A 13459-nucleotide genomic window follows, 5' to 3' on the forward strand; every position below is an offset into this window, starting at 1 on the left:
CATTGTGTGGCTCAAATATCTATTAAAAGGAATGAAAGAAGAGGTAACCAAACCTGTGATACTATATTGTGATAATACAAGTGCTATAAACATATCCAAGAATCCAATAATGCATGCAAAAACCAAGCATATTGCAATCAAACATCACTATGTCAGAGAATTGGTGGAAGACAAACAAGTGAAGATGGAGTACATTCACACAAAGGAACAAATTGTAGATATCTTCACCAAACCATTTCCCAAGGATACTTATGAGTATCTTAGAGGCAAATTGTGGGTAAAGCCCCTAACTCAAGCAGTCTAAAGAAACAAAGAAGCTACCCTACATCAACAGGTGTAGAAAATTGAAATATCAGAAGAATGATGTAGAGGATGACAACAAAAAAAAAATTCTAGATAAGTCATAAGCATGGTGACAGAGGGAGAAAATATGAGATGCAAAGCTTATATTTAGCATGTTGAAGATGCTACATCTTTGGCATTTATGTCAAAGAGGGAGATTTATGAGAAACTAATCAATAAAAAGTAAGAGGGAGATGCATGAGATCAGTAGTAGACCAAAAAAAAGAGAATGAAAGAGGGAGATTCAGAAGAGATAAGAAACTGATCAATAAGTAGCTATGAAGGATCAGGAATACAAAGTAAGGATGCAACAGTCAAGAGGAAGAAGCAGAACAAAGGATTTAGTTGCTATCAAGAAAAGAGGGAGACATGATACAAAAAGGAAGATATGAAATGAACATGTAATGACAACAAGTTTTCTATTTGGTATATAATTTTGGTGGTAACTAAGTTGATCAGCTCAATCAATTGATCAGTTTGGTTTGCCATCAATGCCAAAGAGGGAGATTGTTGGAAATGATTGAAAAGATCATGAATGAAGAATGATGGAACTAGTAAAGAATGTTTTCAATCATTTTTTTGTCATTGATGTCAAACTTGCTACTTGTAGGAATGACAATTTCTCAAGTGATCCAAATACTATCAATTGGTTGATTGACAAGGAGGTGGAAATCAATAAGATGTAACTAGAGCACCTAGAGAAAGGTTGAAGTTATGATGTTCTAATGAAGTATAAGGATCAACTAAGCCATTGATGAAATAGTGTATTGATGACATACTCTAATACACAGGGAATGGACACACTAAGACACATCAAAGATGTAAGGTTTAACTAAGACATTTGTAAAACCTGACTAAGTTCATTTGTGAGTGCCAAGAAAACTAGTTAAAGCTGAGCAAGTTCAAATTCAGTGCATGTTGAGCAATCCTTTAGGTTCCAAGTAACATAGAAGGTGCCAAACAATCCTTCGAGTGCCAAGTAACACTAAATGTAGTAGAAGCTGAGTAACTCTAGATCCAATAGGAGCCGAGCACTACAGAGTAAATAGAAGCTGAGCAATTTAAGAAAATAGTAGAAGCTAATAAATATAGAAAAGCTTTAGGTGTCGAGTAAAGAAAAAAATACAGAGGATGTCGAGCAATCCAGATCCAATTAATGTCGAGCATCAATAAACCAATGATGCCAAGTTGTTTCATTATTGATAAGACAAAAAGTTTCGCCAGCTCATTAATGATAAGTTTGTTACATTGAATTTTGTGAAATTGTTGGATGATAAGGATGATGAGTAGATGTCATAGAATTTCATGTAAACCATGCCAACTAGTTTTAAGTGAATACTGATGGACTTATCATGAAATTTTTGGAAGAAACAATTTGGAGGGAAAATAATATTATTCTCTTAGATAAAATCAAATTGATGAGTGGGAAGATTTGAGGGGGGAATGAAGAATAGAACTTCTTTATAAGGAGTTACAAGTCAGAGATCAAAAGTGAGGAGTGAGTTGGTCATAAGTGTGGTCGTACAAAGAAGCCAAGAGAAGGCTAGTGTGAAGTGTCAAAAGGAGGACATAGTGAGGAGTAAGCACAAAGCATCAAGACTTTGAGTTGATCAAGTGACCATAGAGTGCATTGGTATAATGAGTGGAAGAACTCAAGAAGATAGATCTTGAAGGGTGAACATGTTGTCAGCACTGCAAGGAAGAAAAGCCAAGCAACAAATAGAACTGAAGAGTGATATGAAATCTGCAAGGTTAGAGTTGCAATATTTATTAGGTCAAAACCTTTCTAATACTTTCTTACTATTGTATTAGACATTGAAATCCTACATTGCTAGATTAGCTTAACATCTAGGTGGATAATCATCAAGAAAAGAATAGAAGATCCCCAGGAGAAGGATAAGAGATCCTCAAGAGAAGGATAAGAGATCCTCAGGAGAAGGATAGGATATCCTTAGAGAGGGATAAAAGATTCTTTTGAGAAGGTGACTGTAAATCCCATGGACTTGGGTGGGCCTAATAGCTCTATGTAAATCCTTTAACAAGGTGGCATTCTAAGTTGAATGTTCTTAAGCCCTCTAATAGGGTGTAGAAATATTTTAACAGGGTCACATCTAATAGTGTGTAAGGCCTTTAATAGGGTAGGCCTTTAACATGGGAAACCATCAAAAGTGGTTGAAATCTATTGTGCAGTAATTTTGTGGGTGTCATCCCCACCCTAGTTTTACCTTCTTATTCTTGGAGGGTTTCTGGGTCATCAAAATCCTTTGTGTTATGTGGTGATGCATGTTTAATTTTTATGATTGTTTAATATTTAATTGCATGCATGATAATTTCAATTATATGCCATTAAGGATTTGGCAAGAAAGTAAAAAGGCTAGAAAGAAAAATTTGTATTGGACATTATTGGACCTTGAATAAATGATTCACCCCCCCCCCCCCCCCTTCTTAGTTATTCTGAAAGAATTCTAACATAGCCAAGTTTTTATCTTTGTAGCAAGATAAATTGAGAAGATAAACTAACACACTAAGACACAAACAAATCCTTTACATTGATAGTCTACCAAACTCTAGAATGTTTCAAATAAGTGCATTCAAATATAAATTTTTCTAAAGTCATATATAAATGAAGAAATTCATGAACTTTCCAAATATATAATTACCTAAATAGTTTCTTTATAATATGGGCTTACCAAATATATGAATGCCTCATGACCTTAAAAAGTATATTTTTTCCCCCCAGTAATAACATTCCATACCTGTTGCACTCTAAATTTTTTATTAGTTTGAGATTTACAAGGACTTAAACTCTACAAAAATAAGTTTGGGTCATTAGTCATCAATATACCACTAGCTGGTTGCCACAACATGGGGGAAACACTTGTCATTGATTATAAAGAAGAATCTCTCTTAGAAAAATTATCTCATGCATTCAATAAAAGAGTATTTAGAATAGATTTTGAGTATATACACGATAAGATTAATAAAACTCTTTGATTCTCAATTGATTGATATAGTAACATCATAGGAATGCATAAAATATGGTAAACAATAAAACCTTTCCACTTTTGTTGTATTCATTTCTTGACCATTTCCAAAGCTTGGAATAATATTAGAAGCCAAAGCCAAGATTGCAACTCCGGAATAACTATATATTAATCTTGACACCTATACATTTAAAAAATAGAAATATCCTTCAAAATCTTAAATGAAACAATATGCCTATAATTTTATGATGCATCAAGGAATAACATTCACTATTAAAAAGTCATTTGCAACAAACTAAATAACAAGTTCATTCTAAACTATTGATATCACTTATGTGATTAGCCTCAGAAAATCCATTATGAGCTTTTCAAACTAGAATTAGAATATACTTGTCCTAGAGGTAAGTTATATGTGAGTCTTATTGATCTAAATTAAATTACCTCATTAACTTCAGTTGGTTTCTAATTCTTGTTCTCTCCAATTAGATGTTCTCGAGAAACAAAGCAATATTTAAAACCTTCACCTTTCATGAATTCCAAAGTCAAGGTTGAATAGCCACCCTTGCCTCTTGCAATTATCCTAGTTAACCATACTATGAATTTTTGCAGTAAGAACATGCTAAAATAATAAACAGTAGATAAATGGTATAGCCTTTCAATTTCCAAGGTGCCAAAAATTAAACACTTTTCATAGATTCAAAATATAAATAATACCTCCATAAAAAAAATACAAATATGATCCTAATAGTAAATTCAAGACAACTTGAATTCAAAAAAATATCATAAAAATGAATTATTTGAAGAGAGGAAGCAAGATTAAATTTTGCTAGATATATGAAAAATGGCAATGCAGAAAATACATGTCAATAAAGCACAAATTGTCTCTGCAAAATACCTTTATAACTTTCCAAAGAGATCTAAGGGAGTATTGTTGGGAGAAACTTTTAATCAGAAAAATATTATAGTTTCCTAAATTATCCACCAACTTTTTATCACACAAAGAAAAATAGTTCAACAAATGTAAAGAAAGAATTACCTACATGAGGCATTATTCTAGCACCAAAGTGAGACCACAATAAGGAGTGTCCATTATGCCATTACCTATAGTTTCCCAATTGATAGTTGTAGGAAAAATAATAATTGAACGATTGTTGTGCAAGGAAAAATTTTAGAAAATAACTTGCTCCTAGAAATGAAAAAGCACAATAATGAAGTATATAAGTTTTGACCCCTAGTCTGAATGGTGTTTGATGTTTAAAGATAATGTTCAACTTAATACATAGCCAATGCCTTAAAAAAAAATTATCTTGATTCATTCAAATTTTTTGAATAGAATATTATAGAGATTAAATACATAAATTTCTAACAAGGAAAATACCCCCTTTTGACTTCTTGAATTCATAAATCATATTACACTCAAGGCAGCATTGTGCACCCGAATTTGATACAAAAGAATGTAATCTTATATCATTGATTTGAAGACTTCATTCAAGATGTAATTAAGATTATACACTTGTGTACATCTTGTCTCTAGACTCATAATTCAGCTTCACGCCTAAATCAAGCCAATATTTGATTGATAGTGATCAAATTAAGACAATTCAACCACAATCAACCAATAATATCTCTACCTAGATTTTTTTTACAGCATTGTAGGAATTAATCCATTACCTTTTCCTTAGTCTAGTGAAATCACCTCAACTCTAGAATATTAATCACACGTATCAATGTTCATCCTTTATGCTTTACTCATAACTCTAGAGCAGCAAGTAACCCTTCCATATAGTCAACTTCCCTCAGGTGAATACTTATGCCAAAGACTCAAAAATATCCATGTTGATGGAAGTATTATGATCATTAGATAGTCAATAGTAATAGAAAAAAAAAAAAAAAACCTACAATTTTGTTCAAACCTCTAATAGAATATATTCAAATGAATTAACTTAAAATTTGTGAGCAGAACACCTTGCAAGAAGGGTCATTGTCAAAGGTTACATTAAAAAATATATAATTTTGGGAATTTATATTGTTGTTTCTAATAAAATGGATTACATTTGACATAAATATTATGTTACTAATCATTTTATGTGTAGGAAAAGTGAATTGAAGGGTGTACACCACAAAGTTGAAGGATCAAGGTGCATGAAAAATGGAGGCTAAGGTATAGCAGTGGGAGATCTACCCCAAGGAGGTGGTCATTTTATGTCAAAAAAAGTTAGGAAATATCCTATATATGGTGTTGGATCATTTAGGCTCGTAGAAGTGAAGGAAAGTGCCTTTTCTAGGAGGACCTTGATTTTAGTGCAATTTGGTGAGGGTTTCATACTTTTCGTATGGAATGAAGTGTTGGGTTCAAATGGGTCTATAAATCCTTTGATTTGGACCAAATAAAACTCTACTCAAAGTGAGAGACTTTACGAATAAGTTGGTAAAAGTAGCCTAATTGGGCCTAAAATTGATGTTGTTAGGCTAATTCCATACAGTTGGTCCAAAAAAACCATATTTGGATTTAAAATATGTTATATTAATCCCAAAAGGGTATCTATATCATTCATTTATTTGTCAAGTGTTTTGGGAAGTTTTAGAGAAAACTAAAGAAACCAACAAAAATAGGGCTAATTGGGCTAGTAGGCCTAATTGAAGGGCAAAGTTGAGTTTTCATATTTTATGAGTGGTTGGGGTTTTGAAACCTATTTTATCACATCATATTAGGTTGGAATCAGTGATCGGATGCCTTAAAATTATTGGGCTAATGCGAGTTTGAGTTTTTACCTTTTGGAGCGATAAGATGCACAAGGAACTAGGCTGTGCTGAAACAGTAATGAAGAAAGACCCAAATCTTTCTACACTATATGTTCTAGTTCACCTTGTTTTTGAGTTAGAAATATACATCAATTCATTAGATGTATCATGTGAGAATTGGGATGCAGCTCTCAAGATGATATTTGATGTTCATAATTCTTTTCTAAAGAAACACACTTTAAGTGTATAGGCCATTAACATAAGTGTTAAAAAGGAGGAGAATAAGACAAATGGGGAGAAATATTTTGGGGGAGAATAATAAGAATTTTGGAGAGATATAAGGAGAGTGAGAAATGGGGGAGAGCAAGAAAAGTAAGAAAAGGGACAGAGAAAGTCAGATCAAGCTAAGGAGGAGCAAGCAAAAAATAGAATATGAAGTCAAAGAGTATCATTTTAGGAATATTTACTCAGAAAGAGTACATAAATTTTGGATATAGAATAGACATATTAACTCAAGGGGGGTTATTAGATTTTGAGGTATCCAAGTTATTGCAAAATTCTGAAATTTTGAACTTTTGTATATAAGCTAAGTTAGAGATATGTTATGCTCGTGAGATTAAGGATATTAATGTATACTCAAATGTTTTTGAAAATCATGTCAAAGGGGGAGATTGTGGATCTTAGATTGGTTTTGACAAGTGAGTGTCAACACACATAAGTTATTTTCTTAGCTCATGTCAAACAAGTAGTACATTTTGAGCACAACATGTATATATTAGACCATGTCAAGTTCACAATGAGTACTGAGCCACTCATGTGTTGAGTCACTCAAGTGTCGAGTAGATAGTATTGTTGGAAATATAAGAGGAGTAACTAATTTTTGATGCAACTAAATTAATGATTACAGATCTTTTTTATGGCTTGTACTTGATCCTTCTTGATTGAATATATCTTTTTAGCTTCACAAGGATATTCTTCTTATCCTTTTGATTCGCTTCCTTACTACATCATTAGATCTTCAAAATCTTCCATGCATTCACATTCTTACACTCTTTCAAATTTTCAACTTGACCTTATACTTATATCATTCATATGGTCAAGTCAGCTCATATACAACTTAGAATAACTAATATTCATCACCTCAATCAGCTAGAACTAATAGATAAATCAATTAAACTCAATATGCCAAAATAAGAAAATCCTTCATTAGCCAACCCTACTCAATAGACACTAATTCATAAATAATTTTCTTGTGTTAACCAAGTGAACTTGGTTAACACCACATATTCACAAAGATCCTTTGATAACTGAGTGAGCTCAGTTAATACTGGTTCCATCTAAAATTTTAGCTCAATTAACACTCATCTTCTATAAACTTTCCTTTGATGCCCAAGTTAATTTGGTAGACATTGCCTTCTAAACTAGGCAAATATAGGAACACTTAATAGACACAAAAAACTAGCTTCACTACCCGATTGAGCTTTGCATGCACTGACTGATAATGATATGACATTTGTGTAACATCAAAGACATACACAATTAATCAATTGTATCCAACAATCTCCCTCTTTGGCATTGATGGAAACACAACATGTCATATCATAATGAAATTTTTGGAATAAGAATAAAGTAAGAAACATATCCTTAGTTTCATTCAGATTCACATCTATAAGAACTTTCTTTGTTAGTATAAACTCTTTTTGTCTTCAGTTTCTCTCTCTGTTATAAAACTTCTATCTACAACAACTTCTACGAAGTTAATTCTCCCTCATAAACATCTCTATGATAGCATACTTCTCCCTCTTACAATAAACTTCTTCTAATTAAAATTTCTTATGACATATGACAGTAAAAGTTCTCCCTCTTTGACAACACATGCCAAAGAATACAACTCTATTAATATCAATGTACCTTAAGTACTAATTTATTTGCAATATGCCCTTGTCAATACTACACAAACTGATTGATCTTCAATAGGTTCTGGTTGATGCATTACTAAACTTTATTAAATGAGTGTCAGATAGGGGAATGACCCCTAGCTTACCTCTTAGATACATAAATGCAGCCTAAGGTAATGGCTTGGTAAATATGTCTACAATCTATTCTTTTGTGTTCACATATTCCTTTCTGACTTCCTTGTCTTGCACTAATTCTCTTAAGAAGTGATATTTTATTTCAATGTGCTTTTTTTGGTATGCATAACTAGATTCATTGATATATTGATTGCACTAGTGTTATCATAGTGTATGACTACTAGATCTTTGATCTCTATCTTCATTCTTTCCAACAGTTGTTTGAACCAAACAATGTTAGAATAATTAATTGATGTTGCCACATATTTTTCCTCTACTATGGATTAAGAGATGCAATTTTGTTTCTTGATTGTCTAAGACACTAGTCTTTTACCAAGAAAGAGTTATCCACCACTAGTGCTCTTCCTATCATCAATACTTCCTGACCAATCAACATTAATGAACACCTTTAAGCTCCAAGTTTGTACCATAAGCCATAGTCTTTAGTACCTTTTAGATAACTCATGATTCTCTTGATTTCCATCATGTGATTTTCTCTGGGATTCACTAACAATATTGCCACCATATCAACTGCTAATGCAATGTCAGGCCTTGATGCACTACATATTGCAATTTTCCAATCATCGATGTGTATGCAGTTTGATCTACTTCCTTTGAATCATCATTTTTTAAAGCTTATGTCTAGTAGACATATAAGTTCCAACTGGTCTTGAATCTTCCATTCCAAATTTATTTAGTATCTCCTTAATAAATTAGGATTGAGTAATATATATACCATTTTTGGTCAATTGAATTTTCAATCCAACAAAGAATTTTGTCTCTCCAAATAGAGACATCTCAAATTCTTTACTCATTTCTTCTGAGAATTCTTTACCTAAGTCATCATTTTCTATGAATAAGGTATCATCAACAAATATTTTTGCCAACACAATCTTCTTGTCTAGTCCTTCTTTGATATACAGACTAATGTTATCATTTGTTCTTTGAAAACCAATATGTATCAAGTAATTATGAAGTCTTTCATACCAAGCTCTAGGAGCTTGCTTTAGACCATATATGCATTGCAATTGGCATATCATGTCTCTTTTTTTATGATCTACAAAACCTTCCAGTTGTTCAATGTAGACTTCCTCATCAAGAATTCAATTTAAGAATGTAGATTTAACATCCATTTGATATACTCTAAATCCTCTATGTGTTGCATAAGCTAGTAGAGTTCTAACACCTTCTAATCTTGAAATAGGAGAAAAATTTTCACCATAATCAATATCTTCTTTTTGAGAATAGCCTTTTCACACCAATCTTGCTTTGTTTCTAGAAACTTTTCCATCTTCATTCAGCTTGTTTCTAAACACCCATTTTATGCCAATTACATTTTTATCCATGGTTCTAGGAATGAGGGCTCAAGTTTTATTCTTCACTATTTGGTCTATTTATTCATTCATTGATTCAACCCAACTTTCATTATCTAAATCATCTTTAACATTTCTAGGTTCAAATTTAGCAAGTAAACATGTACCTTTTAATTTACTTCTTTTCATTGTTCCATCAGATTTATTTATAATGATCTAACTAGGTACATGATGCCTTCTGACATATCTTGCTAACATAGGTTCTTTGGATTTGGAATGAGTTCCATTATTTTCATCATGAACTTCAGTATCAATCTCAAGTTACACTATTTGTGACTCAGGTCCATTAGACTCAGTTTGAACTAGCTCAGTAGCTTCCAACTATGACTCAGGTCCTTTAGACTAAGACTTAGATTGCACTATCTACAACTCAGTAACTATTGGAGATTTTGGGGACTCAGAGGGTGCAGCTTCCTTTCTCTCAAATATATTTGGAAAGGTATTAGGTTGATAGTAAACTAATCTCTTATAATCCTTTGGCTCTTTGTTACTTTCTTCTTTACTCTTTTTTGCAAACTCATCAATTCTCACATGTGCACTTTCTATGATTTTATGAGTAGACAAATTCAAACACTTGTATGCTTTACTTCTGCAAGAGTATCCTAAAAATATGCCTACATCACCCTTGACATCAAATTTTCCTTTTCTAGATTCTTTCAAGATATAACATTTCTTGCCAAATACTTTCAAGTAACTTACATTAGGTTTATAGCCATATCATGTAGTTGATAAGGAGTTTGATTTGAATCTTTCTTCAATTGTACTATATTCAAGGTATGAACTGCAGTGTTGATAGCTTCCTTCTAGTATTTGATTGCAACATTCTTTTCAATCATTAGCGTTCTTGCACAATCTATGATGGATTTGTTTCTTCTTTCATCTATACAATTCTACTAAGGAGTACCAGGGGCTAATACTTGTCTTTTGATCCCCCTTTCAATGTAGGAATTCTTATTGAATTCATTGGAGATGAATTCACCACCTCTATCTAATCTTAAACATTTCAATCTCTTTCTAGTTTATTTTTTTACTCTTCTAAGATACCACTTGAATTTTTGAAAAGCTTTAGATTTTTTTTTTAGATACATGATAGTCATCATTATGGAATAATCATCAACAAAAGGAATGAAAAACTTTTCTCCACTATAACACTCTATTCCAATAGGTCCACATTGTTGGAAATATTTTAGACTAAGCTAAGTTACTGAGAGAGGAGGGGTGAATTAGCAACTTCTAAAACTTTAACAATTTCAACCATTCAATTAGCATTTAATCGACCACATAAATTTTGATCTAATTGCATGCATAAGAAATTGAAAGAATTCATAGCACTAAGACACAAAGATTTGGTGACCCAGAAACCTTCCAAATAAAAATTAAAACAGGAATGGGGATGATACCCACAACTTTAGTACTATAGAAAAAATTTAGCTTGTTAAAGCTTACATTGATCACTTCTGATGATCTACCCTATTAGGAGCAATAAGGATTGCTAGGTCCACCTTGTGGAAGGATTTACAAATATACAATTAAGTATGCACTTGGTAAAGAGATTTACAAAAGATTGTTAAATATACCTTGTGAAATGATTTTGACTAATCCACCTATTAGGATGAAGTAGTAGTAGATCTTTGATCTACAACTTAGTTTGCTAAATGAGATTCCTTTTTTTACTAATCACCTTTCTATGATAGATATGTCTCTATTGTTCCCTATGTTGTTATGGCCTTTACAATTTTCTCCTTCTACTTTTCTCTGATGTAATTCACATTCACATCTTCATTTTTTTTAACACACATTACATTCTTGGATATGAAATAATGCATTACATATATATCAATCCAATTATACAATTACAAATTCGGCCATCATACAAGCTACCACAAATGTTATGAAGTTAGCCCACATGAAGATATTCAGGTTTTGAAGATTGACTCTGTGAGGTTCTGATACTCAACATCCACTATCAATACTCAACATTGTCATGCATTTTGTAGAGCTAGAAGCTTGATTCATACTGATCACTTCTAAGTAGTCCTAAACTTGATCTACACTAGTGACTTGGTAGATATTGTGAAACTCGTCATATAAACCGAGTCTCTTGATTTACACTATATGACTCGATAAGCATTCTCACCTAGAGCTTGGTATAAACTAAGTCTCTTGGTTAACACTAGGAAGCTTAGTTAAGATTGGACTCTCATCACATATACTATGAACTTGGCAAACATTGCACTGCTCGGTAACTACTAATAAACTTGGCATCAACTAAAATACACAGTTTACACTATTCATCTTTATATTAATTGAATCTACTCAGTAACCACTAGGATGTGTCTGAAGGACTTGGTAGCAACTATAGAACTTGGTGAACAACTAAATTACATGGAAAACACTAAGAATTGAACAATGAGCTTAGTAGCTATATATAGTTTGAATAAGTGTGTGTCACTAATAACAAACTTGACTGATATGTCAACAATCTCCCCCTTTGGCATTAGTGACAAAAAAAATTATCAGCCAAAATTGAATACTTCGTATCCATCACCATGTGATATTGGCTTGGTAGAGTATACTATTTTTGGGATTTTTTAAAATTGATTTTGTAAGGTATATATAGTATACTATACATATTCTTGCTATATACAAAATGTCTTTCTGTTTATTTCTTACTTATTGCAAGTTCTTCCTCATACTATGTGTCTCTCTATGTGTTTCACTCTCAATTTTCTCTAATATATCTTTTCTCCCCCTTTTTGATAGTAATGCCAAAGATTTATCACAATTTTGGGAAGGATCATGTTTTGTATGTCAATCAATGTGGATCTGATCCTTGCTTCTTCCCTTAGCAAGTTTTCTTTTTTTCTAACAAGAAACTTATTTTCTTGAAGTGTCTAGAGCTTGAACTAGGGTCAAGTTGTAGCCACTGAACACTAGCCTTTAGATCTTGATGTATTTTTGACAATTTTTCCTTTATTTCCTTTGTAAAACCAAAAACATAACATAGCTTCCCAAAAAGTGATGACACATTTGAACATGATGTTTCTAAATTGCCCAAAATTTTAGAGAGCTCTATTTGATGAATGGAAATCTACTAAGCAATGTGCTCTGACACTTTATTGTCAAACTTCTTTTTAGCCTTCTTCACTAGCTTATCTAGTCCATCAGTATCTTCATTGAATTTATGGACTACTTCTACTAGCTGATACAAAATAGGTTGAGAAGAATCAATCTCAATTCCTATAGCCTCTAGCAAAATGTTCTTAGCATCTTCAATTATCTTATACTCTTTATCTCTCTTCTCTCTTAGCCTTCTTTTGGAGTTCACCAAATGTTTACTTTTGGTCTAGAGTAAGATTGTAAATATAACAATTGGGGATTACTATTTCCTCATCTAAATCAATGTCTTCCTCTATCTCCTTTCCTTTTCCCAAAAAATTTGTGCTCGATTGAACATTGGGCTCAACTGTCCTTACACTTATTGCTTTTGTATCCAAAATAGAAACAATGGTAGAGATACTAGGGCTTGCAATAAAAATTGATACTGTACTAACTAAAGGAATTCTTATAGAAATACCCAAGGAACCCAAAATTAATGTGCTCAAAACTAAAGAAGTCAAAATTGGAGAAGTCAAAATTGAAGTACTCAACTCGATAGATGGAGGAAGAATTCGCAGCTTGGTGGATGAAGTGGAAGTCACTTTTGTTAGTGATGTGCTAAGATGAGTGTGGGCAAAAATTGATTGGAAATTTGAGATGTCACTAGTAGTCACAATCAAACTTGTTGATGTTGTCTCCATGCTTGATGTTGACACTGGCTTGCTTGGAGAGTGAGGAAGTGAGGCAAAGACTGCTACAACTATCTTGACTGGGCCAGTCTCCTCATCATCTTGTTTTTCCTCCTCATTAGTCTCTTGTCCTTGATCCTCTTCATGTTCTTCATTGT

Source organism: Cupressus sempervirens, chromosome 5 (assembly GCF_028749045.1).
Source record: "Cupressus sempervirens isolate cs-2001-9-10 chromosome 5, ASM2874904v1, whole genome shotgun sequence".
Taxonomy (NCBI): Eukaryota; Viridiplantae; Streptophyta; class Pinopsida; order Cupressales; family Cupressaceae; genus Cupressus; species Cupressus sempervirens.